Source organism: Canis aureus, chromosome 33 (assembly GCF_053574225.1).
Source record: "Canis aureus isolate CA01 chromosome 33, VMU_Caureus_v.1.0, whole genome shotgun sequence".
Lineage (NCBI taxonomy): Eukaryota > Metazoa > Chordata > Mammalia > Carnivora > Canidae > Canis > Canis aureus.
In genome coordinates, this window is record NC_135643.1 from 1,544,714 (window position 1) to 1,568,238 (window position 23,525).

A 23,525-nucleotide genomic window follows, 5' to 3' on the forward strand; every position below is an offset into this window, starting at 1 on the left:
GAAGCCAATAACAGTACATGTTTTGCATTTACTGTTTTTTTTTTTAATTTTTATTTATTTATGATAGTCACAGAGAGAGAGAGAGAGGCAGAGACACAGGCAGAGGGAGAAGCAGGCTCCATGCACCGGGAGCCCGACGTGGGATTCGATCCCGGGTCTCCAGGATCGCGCCCTGGGCCAAAGGCAGGCGCCAAACCGCTGCGCCACCCAGGGATCCCTGCATTTACTGTTTTACATCTATTAAAAGATATAGGCTTTTCCCTATATCTTATAATAAATTCCCACAATCCCACAGCAATTGCTAATTGAACATTAGGAGAGCACAAATCACATCTGCTTAGCATCTACCAGCTTGTAAGGATGGGAAGCTAAGCACCAAATCACAGGTTTTCAAACCTTAAGCCTTAGTGACTTACTGCCCTAATTGGAATTAACCAGGTCATTTGGAAACTCCTTCATTTCTGGAAGAACCCTGGGGAAAGGTTCTAAAGATAGAAAATCAAAGGAAAGGTTATGTGGCTGGCTATGCGATTGAGCAATGAGCAAGTGTCTCCATGTAGAAAGAGCTATACAGAGCTGGTTTTCATCTCCATAGAAAACGTAACAGGAAATAGCAAGGCTAAAAATATTTCCACCTACTATGTGATGGATACTCTGTTAAACATTAAGAAGGAAGGATAAATAAGACAGCTCATTGCATACCCTCAAAGACCTCATTTTTCAAGTGAGGGATACAAACCAGAAACAGTGAATTATAATGTGGTAAATGTTAGGTCAGGCATTCCTGTCTGGTGCTGTGGGACACCCCCCCCCCCGTGTGTGTGTGTGTGTGTGTGTGTGTGTGTGTGTGTGTGTGTGATTGACAGGATCCAAGTAGCGGCTAATGTAGGCACCTTTGGATGTAAAAACAAGTGAATAGTTTCAGTTACACTTGGAGCCAAAATATCAAATAGTTCTCTATCAAAATCAAGCAGATGGGATCCCTGGGTGGCTCAGGGGTTTAGTGCCTGCCTTCGGCCCAGGGCCTGATCCTGGAGTCCTGGGATCAAGTCCCACATCGGGCTCCCTGCATGGAGCCTGCTTCTCCCTCTGCCTATGTCTCTGCCTCTCTCTCTCTCTCTGTGTCTCTCATGAACAAATGAATAAAATCTTAAAAAAAAAAATCAAGCAGACGGTAATCCATGCCTCTATCAACATATAGACCATTTTCATTACCCCATAAAATTTCCTTGTGCCCCTTCCTGGTCCATTACCTAGAACCAAGCATCTACTGTTCTGATTTATTCCACCAGAGATTAGTTTTGCCTATTCTAGAACTTCTTATAAATGAAAGTACACACTATGTACTCTTCTGTGTTGGTATTTTTTTACTCAATACGATGTTTTTGAACTTCATTCGTGTTGTTGCTTATATTAATAGCTCATTGTTTACTCAGTCTCCTGTTGATGGACATTTGGGCTGTGTTCAGTTTGAGGCTACCACGAATGAAGTTGCTGTGGGTATGAGTGTACAAGTATTTCTGTAGACATATATTTTCATTTCCCTTGGGTAAATACCTAGGAGTAGAATTCCGGATCATACAGTAGATGTATCTTTGACTTTATAGGAAACTTCCATACCATTTCCAGAGTGGTTATATCCTTTTACAACCTAATGCCAGTTGATCTCCAACCTTCTCAACATTTGGTGGCAGCAGCATTTGGTTCCTTTTCTAATGCTATGTAACAAATGACCACAAGCATACCATCGTAAAGCAGCACAAATCTATTTGCTCACAGTTCTCTAGATCTGAAGTCCTATATGACTCAGTTGAATTTCCAGCTTTGGGTCACAAGGCTTGAAATGAAGTTGTCAGCTGGGTGGGGTTCTTATCTGGATTCTCTTGGGAGAATCCACAGGTCCTTCAGGCTGTTGGTTGAATTCAGTTCCCACCCTGGGCAGCTACTCTGCTTGTAGAGCAGCCTACATTTCTTCTCATGGGGTTCCCTCCATCTTCAAGACCTGTGAATTTCTCTGACTTCCAATTCTGCTATTGTCCAGGGAAAACTCTGCCTTTAAAAAGACTCACCTGATTGGGTTAGGCTTACCTAGATAATCTCTGCATCTTAAAATCAATTGACTTGGGACTTTAATCACATCCACAAACACCCTTCACAGCAGTATCTAAGTTAATGTTTGATTGAATAACCAGGGAACAGAAATCTGGGGCCATCATTAGAATTCTGCCTACCACAACACTCCATGGTATTGTGGTGAAAATTTCAAACAAGCATCATTTTCCATTATCCAGCTGCTTTTATTTTTATTTTTTATTTTTTTTAAAGGCCTCACTTTTAAGTAATTCCACACCCGGCATGGGGCTTGAACCCACAACCCCAAAATCAAAAGTCTCACACTCCACTGACTGAGCTAGCCAGACACCCTTTATTCTTTTTTAAAAGCTATCCAGCTGCTAGAGATATCAAATATACTTTTCTCCTAAAGAATAATACCTACTATGGTTTCAATAATTATCCCTTATCATTTGTATTCTGCACATTTATAAAACTTACTACATTTGAAAACATCCAAGTGCTTCACCAACATTGAGCTTGACAGATCCATTCAATGTAATCAAGTTTTAACTAACTGGCAATATTAATACTAGAAAACCTAGACACAGATTAAAGTGCTTTGACCAAGTTGATTTGTGTCATTTCTTGGTACTTCTCATTGGTTACAGAATTAAAAACTAGTATTTTAATTTTGGTAACTAGAATAATATAATCTAGGGGTGAAAAGTCCCAAGATCTTTATAGTCCAACTAAAGATCAAAGAAATTGATTCATAGAGTTGATTAGTCAGAGATGAACCCAGAGCCATGGCCCTAGATTCCTAGGCTAGAATTCACTTGAATTATGCCACATACTTGAATGCCTCCTTGCTTTGAGAGAGGTGCCTGATCCTGCAAAGGGACTTTGAGATTTGTTGATTTAAGTCACCATATATAATCTCTGACAACCCAGAAAACATTGAAAATCATGCACAGATTATATAGTGGGTTCCAAATAAAAATTTTTAAGCTAGCTAAATCTATTTCAAGAAAAGTTATCTTGAAAACCCCTGCTGCCACCAACATGGAGACCTTGTACCGCGTCCCGTTCTTAGTGCTCGAATGCCCCAACCTGAAGCTGAAGAAGCCGCCCTGGGTGCACATGCCGTTGGCCATGACGTGTATGCTCTGGTGGTGGTGTCTTACTTCTTCATCACCGGAGGAATAATTTATGATGTTATTGTTGAACCTCCAAGTGTTGGTTCTATGACTGATGAACATGGACATCAGAGACCAGTAGCTTTCTTGGCCTACAGAGTAAATGGACAATATATTATGGAAGGACTTGCATCCAGCTTCCTGTTTACAATGGGAGGTCTAGGTTTCATAATCCTGGACCGATCGAATGCACCAAACATTCCAAAACTCAATAGATTTCTTCTTCTATTCATTGGATTCGTCTGTGTCCTATTGAGTTTTTTCATGGCTAGAGTATTCATGAGAATGAAACTGCCGGGCTACCTGATGAGTTAAAAAATGCCTTTTGACAAGAAATCCGTGGATATTGGATTTGCTCCTGTTAATGAAGTTTTAAAGGCTGTACCAATCCTCTGATGTGAAATATGGAAAAAGAGTGAAGCAGCAGAAAAGAAGCATCTCGTGAGAAATAGGAATCATATTAAAGCTTGAACTAAAAAAAATAAAATAAAAAATAAAAAAAAAAAGCTTGAACTAGAATGTCTTCTTGGTATCAAAGAGACAAATTTCTCACAGTATTTCTCCTGCTGGCCTGTACTGACACACCAATGATGTTTAGTGGCATTTTCTTCTTAGTTTTTCATTTCTTAAAGAAAATATACTCCCATTTCCACAACTATAATATTGAATAAAGTGATTATTTCTTATAGCCCCCTTAACATTTTGTGGAGATGACATTTCTGACTTTCAAAAATTAATGTAAAATCAGGAAGCGAGATCCCATAAGCTGAGAACTCTGATCAGCTTTACCTATGGTGCTTTGCCTTTAAACAGTGTGACAGTACATTATTCAGATATGTGTGAGACTGTTTCTGCACAATAAGATGTATGAAAGGAGCAGAAATAAATAATTTTTCTTTTTTTTTTTTTTTTATTGGTGTTCAATTTACTAACATACAGAATAACACCCAGTGCCCGTCACCCATTCACTCCCACCCCCCGCCCTCCTCCCCTTCCACCACCCCTAGTTCGTTTCCCAGAGTTAGCAGTCTTTATGTTCTGTCTCCCTTTCTGATATTTCCCACACATTTCTTCTCCCTTCCCTTATTTTCCCTTTCACTATTATTTATATTCCCCAAATGAATGAGAACATATAATGTTTGTCCTTCTCCGACTGACTTACTTCACTCAGCATAATACCCTCCAGTAATTTTTCTAATTTAAAAAAAAAAAAAGAAAAGTTATCTTGTGATAGCTTGAAACTAGCTGAGGGAGGAAATGACTCCGTGGAGTTGACCTGATCCTGTTTAGATGGTAGGTAGTGTCTTAGGAGTCCTTGATTCTGTGTCTGAAATCTCAATGGACTTGGAGACTTTGCATTTCTTCCACTAGAGAATAAAGGAATTTTATGCCTGACTTTCAAGAAACTCTTATAAAGCCCCCTTATTTTTAAATGTTTTTTAAAAATTTTTATTTATTTATTATAGTCACAGAGAGAGAGAGAGAGAGAGAGAGAGAGAGAGAGGCAGAGACACAGGCAGAGGGAGAAGCAGGCTCCATGCAGGGAGCCCGACGTGGGATTCGGTCCCGGCTCTCCAGGATCGCGCCCTGGGCCAAAGGCAGGCACTAAACCACTGCACCACCCAGGGATCCCAAAGCCCCCTTATTTTTTTTAAGCCCCCTTATTTTTGAAGATGAATTCTAAAGAAGGCAATTGAAAAATCATAAGGCAAGTGAAGGTGAGACCTAGATCTTCTTGTGGCTTTACACCAGAGGCAATGACTGGCCAACCAATCTCTCCCAAAGCTGTTTTATACGGCCCACGGAATGGTGGTGCTAATTCCAATATTTAAAAACTGAAAAATTTCACATAAAAGCCCAGATGCCATTTCTGAGAATGTGGGAGCTTAGGTAATAATGGGCCCACTTTCTGCAAGGCCCTCTGGACAGGGCATGAGTTCTGCAGGTACCCCAATTTACCTTGTTTGCTTCATGCATTTTCCTTCTTGGCTTCTATAGGAATCTGAGTCATGACACTTCCCTTACTCCAAGCTACAGTTTTGAGACACCTTGTCTAACTGTTCAAACAATTTCTTATCTGGGTTATACATACCAACCATATTTGGCTTTCATTTCCTAGTAGTTGAAGATAATTAGCCAGATTCTCAAAGTAGATGAGCTACTCCCAGGCATTAATTCTGACCATTTAAAGAGCATTTTCTCTGTAGGCGCACCATCACTTACCATGTGGAATGCTTAGTATTCATATAGTTTCAAAAACTACTCTTTTTTTAGTGGGCTATTATGAGAATTCTGAGTTGAAGTAAAGAAAACATTTAGTAGTTGTGAAGTCAGAGATTTCATTTAGGACAACCTTCTCCTCTAAAGGATGTCTCATGGGCTGAATTTTGTACCCTCCTAAATTCATGTGTTGAAGCCCAGAACCCCAGTAGCTCAAAATGTGACTGTATTTGGAGACAGAGCCTTTCAAAAGGTGGATAAGTTAAAATGAGGCCCTTGGGGTGGGCCCTAATCCAATCTGACTCATGTCTTTATAAAGAGAAGAAATTTGAACACACAAAGAAGCACTAGAGATGCACGCAGAAGAAAGACCATATGAGGACACAGTGAAAAAACAGGCATCTGCAAGCCAAGGAGAGAGAATTCAGGAGAAACCAACCCTGTTGACATCTTGATCTTGAACACTTAAACTCCAGAACTTTAAGAGAATTAATTTCTGTTATTTTAGCCACCTAGATTTTGGTATTTTGTTATGTTATACAGCTTCCTAAGTATCTTTGGAGGAAACTCTGTGTAGCCTTATGGCATGTGGGCAGTAAGTTGTTAATGGATAATTGTTGAGTTTATGCAGCTAGAATCCCTACTTGGCTGATAGCTGGTTCTGAACTTTAGCTGTACATGAGCATCATCTGGAGAGCTTTTAAAAATAACAGTGCCTGGAATCATTCCCCAGAATTCTGACTCACTCGGTTTGGGGTTGGTCTTGGGCCCTCTGGTTTTGTTTGTTTGTTTTGTTTTTTTTAAAGATTTATTTATTTATTTATTTATTTATTTATTTATTTATTTATTCATGATAGACAGAGAGAGAGGCAGAGACACAGGAGGAGGGAGAAGCAGGCTCCATGCCAGGAGCCCGACCCGGGACTTGATCCCGGGACTCCAGGATTGTGCCCCGGGGCCAAAGGCAGGCACCAAACCGCTGAGCCACCCAGGGATCCCCGGCCCTCTGGTTTTGAAAGCTTCCTAGATGGTTCAGAGGTACAGGCCACAGTAAGAACCACTGATGTAGAGGGAAGGGTATCCCTCCCTGCAGAGAGGCCAAGGCTTCCATACTTCTTACCCGGATTCCACAGCTGCCAATGTCATCCAGAAATAGATGGGATAGGTTTGTTGCCTGTATAACAGGACCTCTGAGGGCCTTGAGTAAAAATGACCTCTGTCCTGGGATTTTTCTGATTTCCTATCTCCCTGCCCTTAATAGCCTCTGTTTAATTTCTTGTCCCATCCTCCATACCAGTTGAGGGTGGGGCACTGGGAGGGTATTCCAGGAAGCCCTGGCATTCTCTCAGCACCATGGGCCTAGAGCTTGGAGACCGACAGAAGAAATAGCCATTGGGAAGAGAGCGAGTACTAGTAAGGCCCAGACCATAGAGCTTTCTTTCCCCAGCAGTGGTGAGACCCAGTGCCTTGCTGGAGAGCTGGACTATTCTGTGGATTGGGCTGCTTTTTGCCACATCTCTTACAATTAAAATGGCATTTTCTGATTTTGATGGCTATGTAAGCCTGCTGATTTTATTAACTTAATTCTTGGTAGTTCTCATCAGTCTCTCATAAGCCTTGTAGAATGAAAATATTGCCCTGTTCTGGTATTTTCCCCAAACTACCTGCTCTGCTCTTGTGTGTAGAACATGGCATTTTTAAGAGACAGATACAAGTTAACTGAGTTAGAACAATCCTTGCCCCTTCCTTCAAAACCTCTCCCTGATGCTTGCTAGCGTATGTCTAATCTTTGCTCTATGACGTCTGGTATGACATCCTGATCCCATGTCATAACTTCATTCCCTGTTAAGTGCTGCCGTGGTGATTTCAACTGTATCAGTGCAGACCTTCCTGACCTGACATACTACAGAAATTCCCACTGAATACTTTATCACAAAACCAAACAGAACTGGGTCACTTCTGGGACCCTACAGATTATCAGGAAAAGCAAGAATTTTATAAGGGACTTACTTTTGTGCTCAAGTATTGGTTGATTTAAGGTGGTATCACCAAAATCCTAAAAAAAAAAAAAGAAAAAAAAAAAAGAGCAGATTGCTGCATTGTAGGTTTAGAGCTTAACAAAAGTCCAGTAATACCCAGTGTCTCTTAAAGCTAGAGGAAGTTCTGGCCTCACTCAGATGGATATTTGTAATTATGATCTTGAACTGGTTATGGGATCACCAATTATTCAAGTGATATTGTATTACAGCTTGCCTGAGTTAAAGTATGATGAAGATCTTTCCATTCTTTTATCTTTTAATTTCTTGAAAGGAAATGCTAAGCAAGCAGGGACCTGAAGAGATATCTGTACACCCATGTTTGTAGCAATATTATTTACAATACTCAGGTAAATGTCCACTGACAGGTGAATGGATAAGCAAAATGTGTCACATGCCCATAACAGAATATTGTCCAGCCTCAAAAAGAAAGGAAATCTTGTTACGTGTTATGACGTGGATAAACCATGACATGCTAAGTGAAGCAAGCCAGTCACAAAAACAAATATAGTATGATTCCACTTACATAATGTACCTGGAGTGGTCAAATTCATAGACACAGAAAGTAGAATGGTAGTTGGCAGGGGCCAGGGGTGCAGGGGGATGAGGCTTATGGTTTAATAAGTATAGTTTCAGGTTAGAAAGATGAAAGTGTAGTTTCAGTTTGGGGGGGATCGCTTCTCGGCCTTTTGGCTAAGATCAAGTGTGGTTTCAGTTTGGGAGACAGATGGTGGAATGGCAGCACAACAGCATGAACATACTTCATGCCAACAAACTGTTCACGTAAACACGATCAAGGTGGTACATTTTATGTTGTATTTTACCACAATTTTTGAAAAGGAAATGCTGAGCAAGGAGATATTATTATAATTATTATGCAAACCAAAGTTGAGTATTTGAGGAGTTTTATGAATTTCTTCCTTGGTCAGATTTCTATAGAGATGAGCCTAAGTTACAGAAAAGTAAATCTTAAATATGAAACAAGCTGCTCAAAAAATGGTCCCTTGTTAGACATTTTGAGGAAACTCACTTTCCAGGTCCATGTGCCCACCTGCCTGCTAGGGATAGCCACTCCTGTCTCGGAGGTCCTTGCCCCAAGCCAAGGTCATCTTTGCCATGGAAGCTGCTCTGTATCTGCTCTTCCCCATTTCATCGAGTTCTATTGTCATCCAGTTGCCCAAGCCCAAAATCTGGGCATCTTACTGGATCCTTCCATTTCTCCTGCCAACCCCAATTCCTAATTCAAATGAACAAGGCCTCTGTCCACTCAAAGACTTGAGTATCAACGTTCATAGCACTAATCATACTAGACAAGATGTGCAGACAGTCCACATGTCCATCAACTGGGAAATGGATAAACAAAACATAGCATATTTGTAACGGAGTACTATTTAACAGTAAAAAGGCATGGACTATTGAAAGTAGCTGCCACATGGATGAATCTCAGAAACATGCTAAGTGAAAGAAGCCAGACACAGAAGATAACATATTGTATGTTTCTACTTATTTGAAATCTTTAGCAAAGGCAGATCCCTAGAAACAAGCAGATCAGTAGTTGCCACAAGTTGGGAATGGCCGCAGGGGAACTTCTAGAGCTGATGGAAATGTCCTAAAACTGGATTATGGTGATGGTCGCCCGAACTCTATACATTTCTTAAACACCGTTGATTTATATACTTTTTTTAAAGTTAGCATTTTATTTGGAAAAAAACCCTAGATATTGAATCATAGCTTTATCATGGAAAGGATGCAAAGGAGCATGACTTTAAATTAACAAAGACTTTTTTAGGGGTGTCTGGGTGGCTCAGTCAATTGAGTGCCGGGCTCTTGATTTTAGCTCAGGTCATGATCTCAGGGTCGTGGGATCAATCCCCATGCTGGGCATGGAGCCTACTTAGGGATTCTCTCCTTTTCCCTCTGCCCCTCTGCTTACTCATGCTTGTGCATGCGCTCTCTCTCTTTCTCTCAAATAAATAAATAAATACATAAAATATTTTAAATACATACATACATACATACATAATAAAAGGATCACTTTGCTTGCATTATCACTGTTGGGAAAGGAGCAAGGCCAAAGCCCAGTTAGGACACATCCATGGGAGGACTGGCTGGATGGAGGTGATGTATTCTTTTACTTCGGAATATAAGCTCCAGGAAGGGAGGACTTTTTGCTGGGTTTATTTAACTCTATTTCAAGTACCAAGTGTGTGGCATGAGTGAGGGGAGGGGCAGAGTCGGAGAGAAAGAGAATCTCACACAGACTCCCTGTGAGCATGAGGCCGGATAGGGATCCCAGGACCCTGAGATCATGACCGGAGCCAAAATCAAGAGTTGGATTCTAAACTGACTGATCCACCCAGGTGCTCCAAAGCGATTATTATTTTTTTTTTTTAAGTTTTTTTTTTTTATTTATTTATGATAGTCACACAGAGAGAGAGAGAAAGAGAGGCAGAGACATAGGCAGAGGGAGAAGCAGGCTCCATGCACCGGGAACCCGATGTGGGATTCGATCCCGGGTCTCCAGGATCGTGCCCTGGGCCAAAGGCAGGCGCTAAACCGCTGCGCCACCCAGGGATCCCCAAAGCGATTATTTTTAAAACACAAACCTGATTCTCTCCCTTTGCTTAACAGCTTCTAACACTTTCCCAATGCCTTTTAGATAAGCCTCAAACTCCTACCCAGGACCTGACCAGACCTACATGTCCAGGCCTCAGGCTGTGTCCACTCCCTTAGCCACTTCTTCCTCTGTACTGGGTTCTTCCCCTTCCTGGCGACTTGCTGGACTCTCTGTTCATGCTCTTTGCCCAGGTAACTCCCATTCACTCTCTAGACCTCAGTTTAGAATCTTTTCATATTTTGTCAGTTCTGGTTTAGGATGCCTTGTTATAGTCCTCCAGCCTACCAGACAGATTCCATTACACAGAACTCATGGCACAGTAGTTGTTCAATGAAACGTGTGCTAGATGAATAAATACTCAGAAAAAAGCATCTGTAGAGAGACAGGCTTAACTGGTATCGGCAGTTATTTATGTGATGCCATGCCTCCTTCTTTAAGGGAGAGTGTTTCTCAGAGTTCTGATCTAGGAAACAGGAGCTTAATGTACCGTTAAGGATACACTGAGAAATCAAGATGACTTATCCCTCTTTGAAAAAAATAAACAATAGGAAGACCCTGGTCTAATTGCATACATGGGACTAACATTAATGAAGTGATATTCATACAAAGCTCTGAGCTCATTTGCCTAAAATAAACTGAGGTAATATATTTTTCAGAGAAATAAAACAGAAAAGAACCCTATCCCTACTGTTGGTATTTAGGATGATTGCGTTACCAGTCATTTGTCTTTAATATTTTGCTCAGATTCTTCTTACTGTAACTTATTCTGTTACCTCAAGTTAGGGAAAAAAAAAAAGAAGAAAGAAAGAAAAGAAAGAAAGAAGGAAAGAAAGAAAGAAAGAAAGAAAGAAAGAAAGAAAGAAAGAAAGAAAGAAAGAAAAAAAAGAGAGAGAGAGAGAGAGAAAATATCCTGTTTGCCTCCCTCCTCAGCTTGCATGGATGGGAGCAGTAAGCTCAAACTGTGTGGGAAGTTTCTTGCTTTAAAATTTACTCCCTCAAGAAAAGCTACTTTTATTTCATCGTTTTTCTGTTTTTGTTTTGTTTTTGTTTTTTTTTCTTAAGGATACATGGGTTTTAATTTGGTGAGAAAATATTCTTGCCATTAAGATGATTCTGGTTCACTACCTCTTATATGAAAAAAAAAAAAAAAAACACAAAAAACCCTCCTCTCCAAATTTACAGAACTAAAGGAAGCATAAATTAAAACATTTGTTGCTTGTTCCTTTGATCAACAAACACTTATCCCCAAAAGAAAAAATACTAAACTAGGACAGATTAAAAAGCAGTTCCTTCCCTTAAGTAAATCAGTCAATATAAACAGCTTAGTCTCCCAACTGGATAAGAAACAAACAAACAAACAAACAAACAAACAAAAGGGATGGCAGAAAAAAAAGAAAAAAGGATGGGGGATGGGAAGAGAATTTAGACTGAGCTTGGGTTGGGGTTCTTATGTCCCTTGTTTGGCCTATTGGCATGACTGTCCCCTCAACTGTTAGGTTGCTGGCTCTTTCTCAGATTTGTAATCTGTAATCCAGTAGTAAGAACTAAATTAGTCTGTTATGTGGACTTCAAAAATGTCTTTTGCCATTACCCATTATACACATGTAACTTTTAAAAATCACCTATTGGCTGACGGTTCAGAATGAGACATTTCTCCAGAAAAAGCTTTTCTACTTCTGCAGACTCATATCTTCCTCTTTTTTTTCCTCTTTTGTCACATCAAGAGAAAGGATATTTATGTGTATTTGTGAGACAGCTTGCTAAAAGGAAAAAAAAAAAAAAAAAAAAAAAAAAGGCAGGAATGGGGATGAAATAGTAGCCAAAGGAGCAGGAATGTATTTTCCTCTTCAGAAAGCATTTGGTTATTTTCTTCTTATTCTTACTTATCCTTTAATTTTTTTTAAGTTTTTTTTTTTTAAGATTTTATTTTATTGTTTATTCATGAGAGACACAGAGAGAGAGAGAGAGAGAGAGAGAGAGGCAGAGACACAGGCAGAGGGAGAAGCAGGCTCCACGCAGGGAGCCCGATGTGGGACTCGATCCCAGGACTCCAGGGTCATGTCCTGAGCTGAAGGCAGACACTAAACTGCTGAGCCACCCAGGGATCCCCTTTTTTTAAGTTTTATTTAAAAATGTCTAATTGTGTAAAAACACACTTAACAAAATTCACCATCTTTGCCATTTTAAGGCATACGGTTCAATAGTGTTAAGTATATTTCCATTGCTGTGCAGCAGAGCTCTTGAACTTTCCATCTCACGGAACTGAAACTGTGATACTTGTTGAACAGTAGCTCCCCATTTCCCCCTTTTCTGGTGTTTTTAAACTAAGCAGATGGAGTCTTCTGATTCTATATAATGTTCTCATGACCTCACCTGTGAAGTAGTAAAAAATTTAAATGTTTATGCAAAGTAAAAGATGCATTTTTTCCATGAACAGTGATCACTGTTTACATTTCTCTAAGAAACTTACTTTTCCCTTCTCCTACACATTCTAAGATAGGTGAAGGAGGAAACAAATCCCGTCCTTGAACCTTTAGCAGACTGGTCCCTCTGGCTGACCCCTAACCTAGTGATCAAGGGTGAGTTGCCCTGAAAGCATTTTTTCCCTCTGCCTCACCCAAGATACTTAGAGTACTGCAGGGTTTCGTTTCATACTTTTGCCTGAAACACATTCTTTCAATGAAGAGTGGGATCTCAGGCCAGATTTAGAGAAAAATAGCCAAATTCTTAAATCTGGCAGCTCCAATTCTGAGAGAGGAAGGGCTCTCACTTCATATAGTAATTTGGAATTATCACTGGTATTTCTAGAAATAGGTTTTAAAGTACTGATTTTGTGGATTCTGTAGTTCCAGGGTTTTTTAGAGAGAATGAGGGGAATGGGCAGACGGAGAGAAAGAAAATCTCAAGCAGGCTCCATGCCCAGTGCAGAGCTCGATCTCACGACCCTGAGATTGTGACCTGAACTGAAATCAAGAGTTGGACACTTACCCAACTAAGCACCTAGGTGCCCCATGAACTCCATAGTTCCAAAACTCCAGTGGAGGGACACCTGGCTGGCTTAGTCAGAAGAGCAGGTGACTCTTGATCTTGGGGTTGTGAGTTCAAGCCCTATATTGGATGTAGAAATTACTTAAAAATAAATAAATACGGGTACCTGGGTGGCTCAGTGGTTGAGCGTCTGCTTTCAGCTCAGGTCATGATTGCAGGGTCCTGGGATCGAGTCCTGCATCAGGCTCCCCACTGGGAGCCTACCTCTCTTTCTGCCTATGTCTCTGCCTCTCTGTGTGTCTCATGAATAAATAAATAAAATCTTAAAATAAATATGCTTAAAAAGAAAACACCCAGGACCCCTGGGTGGCTCAGCAGTTAGGGTCTGCCTTCAACTCAGGGCATGATCCCAGGGTCTTGGGATCGAGTGCCACATCAGGCTCCCTGTGAGGAGCCTGCTTCTCCCTCTGCTTGTGTCTCTGCCTTTCTCTCTCTGTCTCTCATGAATAAATAAAATCAAAAAGAAAGAAAGAAAGAAAGAAAGAAAGAAAGAAAGAAAGAAAGAAAGAAAGAAAGGAAGAAAGGAAGAAAGGAAGAAAGAAGGAAAGAGAAAGAAAGAAGAAAGAAGGAAAGAAAGAAAGAAAGAAAGAAAGAAAGAAAGAAAGAAAGAAAGATAGAAAGAAAAAGAAAGAAAACACTCCTAACCCAAGACAAGGGAAAAAAAAACAACTGCAATGGAATATTTATTGGGGATCTATTCTCTATCATGCACTGCATTAGACACGGTTACAGTACCAGATGAGTAGAAAAGATGTGGTTCCTGCCCCCCAGAATCTCACCATCCAGTTGTCAATCCCCTGGACTGTATTATAGTAGAGAAGGCTGAGGGCTGATGCAAGCTGAGGAACAAAGTCAGGGGACCCCCAAAGTTCCATAGGGGATGTGATAAAGTCAATGAGTGCCTGAGGCATAGCATTCAATAAATAAAAGTTGTTAATGACAAAAGTGGTAGTAGCCCCACCCAGACAGTCATTGGCCCCAGGAGGAGCTGGAGCCAATAAATAATGCTTCAAAGCAGTATGTAACCAGCACCAAAAATTTAGCTCCTATATTTGGGGTGGGAAATGGCTAGAACAGTTGGGGAATAGTCTTGAAAGAAAGGGAGACGAGAACAACCTGGACTCAAAAATGAGATGCTGGCCATGTGTATAAAGGCCTAGGAACATTAATTTGCCCCATACCAACATGTGCCTGTTGTGCCCAAGATTGCGAATCCGTGAAACCACCGAGAAGCCGACACCGATGCCAACACACCAGGGTTTATCTACAAGCTCGAGCTTGGGGCCAAGTACACCCGACACAGCGGAGCAGGGACTTGGACCCCGAAGTGGGTTTCAGCTGGGTTTTTTATAGGCTGGTCTAGGGGATTTTCAGAAGGGGTGGAGGAATTTCTCAAGTTCTGTTTACATTCTGATATGGGGCTTTCAAGGGCGTTGAGCTCTGTTCTCATTCTAATATGGGACTTTCTACCACAGGCGTGGGCTCTGTTGTCTTTCTGATACGGGATTCTCTGCCGAGGGCAATTCTGAGCTCTGTAGTCGTTCTGGTATAGGATTCATTCTGCAGTTTTTCCCATAAAGTTCAGCTCTTATTCACAGGGGCCTAAGATGACTGTACTTGTGCTAATGCTAACCTTGTGGTGGAACGGCCTTGATTTTTCTTGGCCTCCACAGTGCCGTGTACTGGGGGCATCTAGGATGAGGCTCACTCTCAGTTTAGGAAGGGAGACTTCTGTTTGAATGGCACCAAAAGCTCAATTGGATGTAAAATGTAATAAAGGCTATAGCAGACGATTAAATGATGTATTTTTTTAAAGGTTTTATTTATTTATTCATGAGACACACACACACACACACACACACAGAGGCAGAGACACAGGCAGAGGGAGAAGCAGGCTCTATGCAGGGAGCCTGATGTGGGACTCGATCCTAGGACCCCAGGATCACGCCCTGGGCGGAAGGCAGGCGCCAAACCGCTGAGCCACCCAGGGATCCCCCTAAATGATGTATTTTTGAACCAGAGAGAGACATTGCTTTTGGTAAAGTATCAGAGAAGTTTCATTGAGAAAGAAACATATTTCTGGTCTTGGGAGGTTGGCTAGAATTTCTTTACTTAGAGATTGGGATTGAGGGAGGAGTCTCAACCCAGATGGAAAAAAAGAAAAGTAAATAAAGTGCCAGGAAGGGAAACCAAGGCACACTTGCAAAAATGGTAATAATTGGATACATTAAAGGTAGTTAGAAAAACTGTCCTTTATAGCTGAGTTAATAAGGATGGACTCAGGCAAAGGTAAGTGCCCTTTGTTTGGGAAAAGGCACAATTTTTAAAGGGGAAAAAAAGTAACTTTCCATTTACTGAGGAAAAAGAAAATCATTCTGGAGAGATATGGGGTTTTGCTTATCCTCCATTAGATTTATAGGGCAAAAGGGTTCTTTCTAAGGAGATTTCTTTTCCTTGGTGCTCTGAATGGCAATAAAGACTCTGCCTGTAGACAATGGATGCGTTCACTTTCCTTCTCCTGCTAGAAGACAACAGAACCTTGTCCTGTTATTGAAGTGGTTTAACCTGCAATAGTATCTTGGTCATCCAAGGTGGTGATAAGAACAAGGCTTGGGCTTTGGAGTCAGGCAGATCTCTGATTCTTCATTGTGTCCCTTCTACACTGTTGGACCTTGGCAAGTTACTTAAAATCTGAGCTTGGGGCACCTCTATGGCACAGTCTCTTAAGCTAAGCGTCTGAATCCTGGTTTCGGCTCAGGTCAGGGTCCTGAGATCAAGCTCCATATTGGGCTCCACACTCGGCGGGGAGTCTGCTTGAGATTCTCTTTCTCCCTCTGCCCCTGCCCCCACTTGCACTTTCTCTAAATAAATAAATAAATAAATAAATAAATTAATTAATTAATTAAATCTAAAAAAAATCTGAGCTTCATTTCTAGTCTATAACGTGTGACTGGTGGTAATAGCTACTTTGACATATTATTGTCAAAATTAGAACGAAGGTATATAAAGCCCAAGGCATGGTACAGGGCTAATACCTGGCACAAGATGAATGGTGGCCCTTACTATCACTGATAGGCCGTGGCTCAGCTCTTTCTGGTCTACCACCAAGAAACGGCAGCCAACAAACAGCCTGTCAGGGTCTGCCCAGGACCCTGTTATCTTCTTGCCTTTGGCCAGCATAAGTGCACTCTGGACACCTCCCAAAGATGCTGATTACAAGGACTTTAAAAATGAGTTTTCTCTCCCATCTTATCTTCCGGTTCCTAGGCAAGAGAACTAAAGCATGTAAAATAACACTGACATCTGGCTTGGAGTAGAAGAGTTTCCTGAACACCTACTAGGAGACAGTTGGATTTAAAAACATATCAGCTGGAGAGTAAAGAAAAATTTTTTCATTGCTTGAATCTACACGTGAAAGTACAACATAAAACCGTGTAACTTGGCAAATGAAAGAGATCTGAGAAAATGAGCTATTATGGTGGTGCTTGGTGGCTAGACTCCTTTTAAAAAGCACATTGCTTGTGGGGTTTTTTTTTAAGATTTTATTTTTTTATTTATTCATGAGAGACACAGAGCGAGAGAGAGGCAGAGACAGGCAGAGGGAGAAGCAGGCCCCATGCAGGGAGCCCAACGTGGGACTCGATCCCGGGTCTCCAGGATCACGCCCCGGGCTGCAGGTGATGCTAAACCACTGAGCCACCGGGGTTGCCCTGCTTGTAGGTTTTTAAAGAATAAGGGCAGATGAATTGGCTTCTTTAAGTCAATAAAGTAAGACTGACAAAAAAAGTAAACAGGAGAAACATTTAATTTCTCTGTGTTTCTTTTGAGAGCCAGACAAGCTAATACTTTAAGACCAATGAAGCTGCCAACTAGCGAGTGGAAAATTTTATTTTCAAAAATAAGCTTTTAAATGAAGATAAAGGTGATTAAAAAAAAAATCTAAAGCACCAAATAGGATTTAAGCCCTTTTGAAAAATATGTAGACATTAAATACCATATTGTCTAAACCTTAGTAGCAGTAAATCATCAAAGTGAGTCATCCACATTTCAGAAATTCCAACTGGTTTTACCCTAGCAACTTTCCTTGTTTTTGTCTCTTGAAGTTATACTTCTGTAGCACCTTGGGTTGTTCTTAAAGCAGAATGTGGCAGTGTCGATGACATTTAAATGTTTAAAGTATTTATATAGGGGCCCCTGGGTGGCTCAGTTGATTAGGCATCTGTCTTCAGCTCAGGTCATGATCTCAGGGTCCTGGGATTGAGCCCCTGCATCCGGCTCTCTGCTCAGGGGGGAGTCTGCTTCTCTCTCTGCCCTTCCCCTCCCCCTGGCTCATGCTCTCTTGCTCTCAAATAAATAAATAAATAAATAAATAAATAAATAAAGTCTTGGGAAAGAATTTACATGCAAGTTTTCATATAACACATTCTTAGGAAGAAACCTATCCAGTAGTATAGGTGTCTCGATGCTATGAATACAATTAAGATGTCCTTTTTGAAAGGCCTAAAATTCTGATACAAGGTAAAGACAAGGAGTGCCAAATCCCTGGGCAATTCTTATAAAACGCAGTTTTGGTTTTGTGGATGCTTTGTTTTGTTATAAAGAAACCATCGCTGGCGATTCTGATGACTTCTCTGGGTCAGGGAAGCAGCTCTTTAACAATAAATAAGTCAGAGGTTAGCACACAGTGGAATAACATATTTTTAGTCATTGAAACAGATTTCTAATAAATCAGTTGTTCAGTTTGTATGCCAGTGTGGAACATTATCACCTGTGTCCACAACCACTTTTGCTAGCTCCTCAGGCATCACGCGTGGTCAGATTGAGGTACTCTCACTTGCCTTACAGCTCTCCACCCACTGCCCTCCAGGCATGCAGGTGTTTTTCCATCCCAGATCTACTCTTGCTTCCTCTTCCCTTTCCTCTCTCAGCTCCTGCCTGGTCTCCACGGCACCCTTTCCTACCAGTCATCATAGGGACTTTCAGGGAAGCAACTGCTATGAAAATACAAGGGGCCAGCCAATGGCAGGAATTGACTGAATTCCATCTCCAAAATGTGGGTTATGCTTCTCCCTCTTTATATCTTCATACTTCCCCCAGATCCTTGTTTATCTTCATCTATATCTTCCAAAACGTATGCATATTTTTCTGGAAAGAGAAAGAGAAAAAACGTAAAGCTTCCTTCGGAGTGTTACTGGCTTATGTCCGGAACAGATTTCAATCCTCAGTTCTTACACTTCTTGGACATCGTCAATTAAAATACCTGCTTTCCTTGGGGCGCCTGGGAGGCTCAGTCAGTTAAGCATCTGCCTTCAGCTCAGGTCATGCTCCCAGGGTCCTGGGGTTGAACCCCGCATTGGGCGCTCTGCTCAGCAGGGTCTGCCTCTCCCTCTGCCCTTGCCCTCCCCCTGACTCATGCTCTCTCACACTCACTCGTTCTCTCTCAAATAAATAAATAAATACAATCTTTAGAAAAAATAAAGAGACTCACTTTCCTTGACAAAAAATAGTGTTCGTGCTCTACTCAGGCACAGGTCAGGTTGGGAATGCTGGTCGGCCCAGCCTTGCCTGCCCTGGCCCACGCCGCCACACCGCCTCCCAGTAGTCCTCCCAGGTGACAGGGCATGCCAGGAATGCGCTCGGTTGAACCCATGCTGTTAACAATCCGTCACTTGTGGGGTTTTACCTCGCAGGATCCTGGGCCGCCAGCACTCGTTGTCACCCATATCACATGCCTTTACCCGAGAGTCCGGTGCCCGTCACATACCGAGTGCACTTCCCCTCGCTCCAGAAGGTGGCTGCTGCGGAGGGGAGGTGCCACCTGTTAGTGGGACACACCAAACCCGGCCAGAGCTTGCTTCAGAGCTGAAGAGGACAAGCCCCTACTCCACCACAGACGACTGTGATCGTTGTGAGCTTTAGTTGTTTGAATTGCAGCCTGACCTGTACCTCTTACAAGTAAATTTACAGAGAAGATTTTTTCTTCCTGAAAGTTTGCTTGGTGATAAGCGTTTAAATGAATACCGGGAGGTGAAGACCTCTCCGTGATTATCCAACGTAATCATCATTCTCCCCATATCGATTTAATCCTGATTTCAAGTGCAGCCCTACGAATAAAGCTAAAATGCAATAAGCACTTACTTTACGTTAGGCTCCACTCTACGTGCTTCGTGTGAGGTATTGTAGCTGAACCTGCAGCAATCCTATGGCTCGGGGTCAGTTTTGAAGCTCTCATTTTGGAGGTAAAGAATTTGCTTCATGGGCAGGTAATGACCAGCCCAAGGCCACACAGTAGGGCCTGTGGCCAGGGTTCCAATTCAAGTATTCTTCTTCCAGAGTCTGCACTCCTTTTTTTTTTAAAGATTTTATTTATTTATTCATGAGAGACATAGAGAGAGGCAGAGCACAGGCAGAGGGAGAAGCAGGCTCCCCTGTGAGGAGCCTGAGGTGGGACTTGATCCTAGGACCCCGGGATCACACCCTGAGGCACAGGCAGATGCTCACACACTGAGCCACCCAGGCATCCCAATCTTTTTTTTTTTTTTCTTTTTTTAAGCTCTCACATGCTAGGCACACCGTGCTGCAGACTTTACATGTGGTGGGGTTAAATGTTGAGCCACCGACACAATTATGCAAGAATGTAAGTGCTTTTCTAGACACTGACTAATTTCTGTTTTGAGACCTCATTCAGCAGAAACAGACCTTAGTATCAGCTAATTCCGAGTCTCCTTCAGCTCCTGGGGTCACAGCTGAGTTGTGAGTGCCTTAGGCAGAGTCAGGGCTTTGTGTGTATCCTATGGAGGCCCAGTGAAGTGGCACCTTTGGCCATCATGTCCCATCCCCATCTCCCCATGCTGGTATCTGATGTATCTGGTTACCATGCAAGCTGGGATGGTGGTATCTGCAGCCTCCTCAGATCTGTCCAGCGTCTTTGCTGTCTTGGCTTTACCAGAAACATTCTGCTTCCCCTGGCCCACCCCGGGTTGGGAGGATTGGTGGGAAGTGTGGAGTTCTCTCCTGCCTAGGTACACCACGTAGATATTTCGTTGACTCCTCCTCCTTACTGAGTTCCCAACAACTCTAGTACTAAGCCCTCTCTCCAGATTCTTGCTTGGGGTTTGGGGGGGGGGGCACACACTTTCTGCTCTCAAATCCCTAAGCTTATCTGAAGCTTCCATCTTGCCCCACGTAGGACTCAGCGTAGCTCTCATTTCTAACTCCCCCTCACTTCTCTCTGACTTGCCTTGCCCTTCTTTGGTGAGTTCTAGAAAGTTGTAATGTCTGTCATGGAGGAAAAATTGGTTCTGACTGAGTATTCTCTCAAATCTTAAGACTTTTGTCTGGATTCCTTTGCTACATGAGTTCTACTGAGTCATCCTTTCTTTGGTCAATGAATGGCACTGACTGGGAGGAAAGACACGACTGTGGGGAGATTCAATGGAAGGAATAAGAATAGTTGATATCTCACCCCCCCACCCCGCACATGCTCAATAATTATCTCATGTTACTTCACAAAAACCTATGGGAGGTGTAATTATGCTTACTTAGAGGAAGGACAAAGGTCTTAGTAAGATCGATTAATCTTGCATGCAACTAGCAAGCTCTTGATCACCACACTCAACTATTCTTATCACGTGGTACTGAAATAGTTTCTTTAGATGTCTGAATTTCTGATGAAAAAAAAAATTTCTGATGAGCACCTGATGAGTCAAGGGTAGGACTTCATCCAACTCGATATCCCCAAAGCCTAACCCTTAGCAGGTACTCAACAGGCAGTATTTGAATTGAAGTAGGTCCAGGAGAGAGAAAGGAAAAGAAGGGGGAAAAAAGGTCAATTGGGAAAATCTTATCTTAAGCTATTCCCAAACTTCCTGAACAAGTTTGTTGATCAAAATCTGAGCAGAAGTACTGTTATGACCTAAATCATGTCCAGAACAGGACTCCTCTTACTTACATGATACTCTCCAGTTATTGAAGGCATAGAAATTATTTCCTCATGTCCAGAAGAGAAATGGGTGTACTGTCATTGGTGACACTACAATAACATGTGAGGATCAATGCATATGCGAGCCCTGTGACCAGAACTAGTGATAGCTCTTAATCAGTCAATGCAATCTTAATTGACATTTCTTTACCTTCAAAACATTGTCATTCAAGATGTTGGTGGTGTATAAATCTGACAACTTCTTGGATTTCACTCCTTTCTATTAGATTTTTGTCTGAAGACTCTTATTCTCCCACAACACATAAATCCCTCCGATACCAAATACCATATTTATTAGATTATGCATCTAGGTGACAGGTAAAGGCTTTAGGCTGTGATATGCCCAAAGTTACAATCAAGGGCAGATTTGCTGAAGAGTTTTCCTGTTGCTTCATAACTGTTTATCTACAGTGTGCCTTATTGTTAAAATTTTTATTATTCGATGTTACTGGGACACCTGGCTGGCTCAGTCAGCAGAGCGTGCAACCGTGGATCTCCGGGTCATGAGTTCCAGCCCCACACTGGGGATAGAGTTTACTTTATTTTTTATTTATTTATTTTTTATAGAGTTTACTTTAAATAAAAAAAGGTATTATTTTCTATGATAACAAATACTATAAACAGTAAAACAAAAACAATAAAGTTAACATTTCCCCATGCCACCTCTTTCAGGTAACTTCCATTAACAGCCTATTGCATGTTCTTCCTTATGTACTTAATATACGTGTTCGAGCACATCTTCATGTTTATAGGAGTCTGACGTTCCTTTTTCTGTTCTCCCTCCTGCCCTCCCCCTTGTCTTTTACCCTGGAGCTCCATCTCTCCTTCTTCCCCTCTTCCCTTCTCCAACTCTTCTTTCTTTATTCCCCCTCTCTATTTTTCATCTTCCACCTTTCTCTCTCTTGTTCCCTATTAGTCTTGCGATACCCAGACTCTCAGAAAGTTGAGTTTTCACCCTCAAGGTGTGACAGCTCAGTCCAAGCTTTGGGGATGGACTTTATTCCTCGGGTTGCCTTGCTGTCCTACACAGTGTCAACATGAGAAAGTGAGAGGAAAGCATGGGAAGACATAAAATACTCAGTTTATCAACATTAGTTTATTTGGCTGAAACATTTCAGAACTCAGGGTGCTTTTGTAATTATTGAAATCTTTATTGTCAACATTTAATTCAAAGAGTAAATTGTATTGTACTTATTATTTTTTTAAATGCCCAAATTCTATAGAGGTGTTTAAAAGCAAAAGGTAAACTTATGTTTATCCCCTGAGATTTCTCTCCCTGCAGTCCTATTGCCCAGAATAGTTTAGTTTTTCTTTTCAGATGTTTTCCTAGACTTTTGTAAAACATACTACATATTGTATATAATGTATATGTAGCTTTGTCACTTAACTATATGGACATCTCTGGTACTATGTATAGGTCTACCTCTTTCCTTATAAATGCTGCATTATATGCTTTAGTATTAATCTAACCATTTCCAATATGACCACTTCAGTTGCTTCCAATTTCCAGGATCCAATTCTAACCTTTCAATCAAGACTTTCCCAAGAGAATGCTTGTCCGTCCTTGTCTTCTTAGTGACTCGAGGCTGCTGACATGTGAGACTGGTCCTTAATCAGTGACTCCCACAACATTGAAAATGTCCTTCATCTCCTACATGTCCATGAAGCAATCCCTTCGAGTCTCATCTGCTGGTTTTGTTGTTCTGTTCTTCCTTTTGGCTTCCACTTAGACCTATGCAGGTTTGATGCAGGATCCCAGATCTGACCCCCTGAACCTCGCATGCTGCAACCATGCTCATAGCCATACAACTGTAGTAGATGCTAGGTCACTTTACAGGTAATAGGCAGGAAACATAAAGGCCTTTACTTGAGACCATGGTCCTAGGGCCCCAAAGAACAGAAAACACAGCAGTGGCCTTGTCAATATGAGTCAGCTGCCTCAGCTGAGAGAGGGTGAGGAAGCTGTGAGCTCCCCAAGAGCATCTCCCTTCTTGGGGGCTCACTGGGCCACTGACAGCAAAGGGCTGTGATGGAGGGAAGACTTACGGGGCTGAGAAGACAAGGAACTGAGAGGCTGAAAGATCTTACAGGATTTTTCCCTTCCATGTTACAATCACTGCTTCACGAAATAAATTACTTCTCAGGGTTAGAGTGGTCTTAAATGCACTTCCTTACTTTAAGTTTCTATTTTAATATGTTATTCACTAAGACAGTTGTTTACTTGTTTTTCACATTTTGCTGTGGATGGTTCAAAAAAAAAATTTTGCTGTGGATGGTTCAAAAAAAATTATTAAAGTGAATATTACATTAGAAATTATGTGATGTCCATGTTAAATCTAACTACCTATTTGAGAAGGAAGCACCCCAAACAT

At 41.6% G+C, this 23,525-nt stretch overlaps 1 protein-coding gene and 1 pseudogene across 6 annotated transcripts in view; both read left to right on the plus strand.

The window, feature by feature from the left end:
* Nucleotides 1–23,525, plus strand: part of SHROOM3 (shroom family member 3) — a 325,226-nt gene that overhangs the window by 221,223 nt on the left and 80,478 nt on the right. The gene's annotated exons all lie outside the window — the stretch shown is intronic.
* On the plus strand, nt 3,103–4,083 carry LOC144304107 (oligosaccharyltransferase complex subunit OSTC pseudogene; annotated as a pseudogene).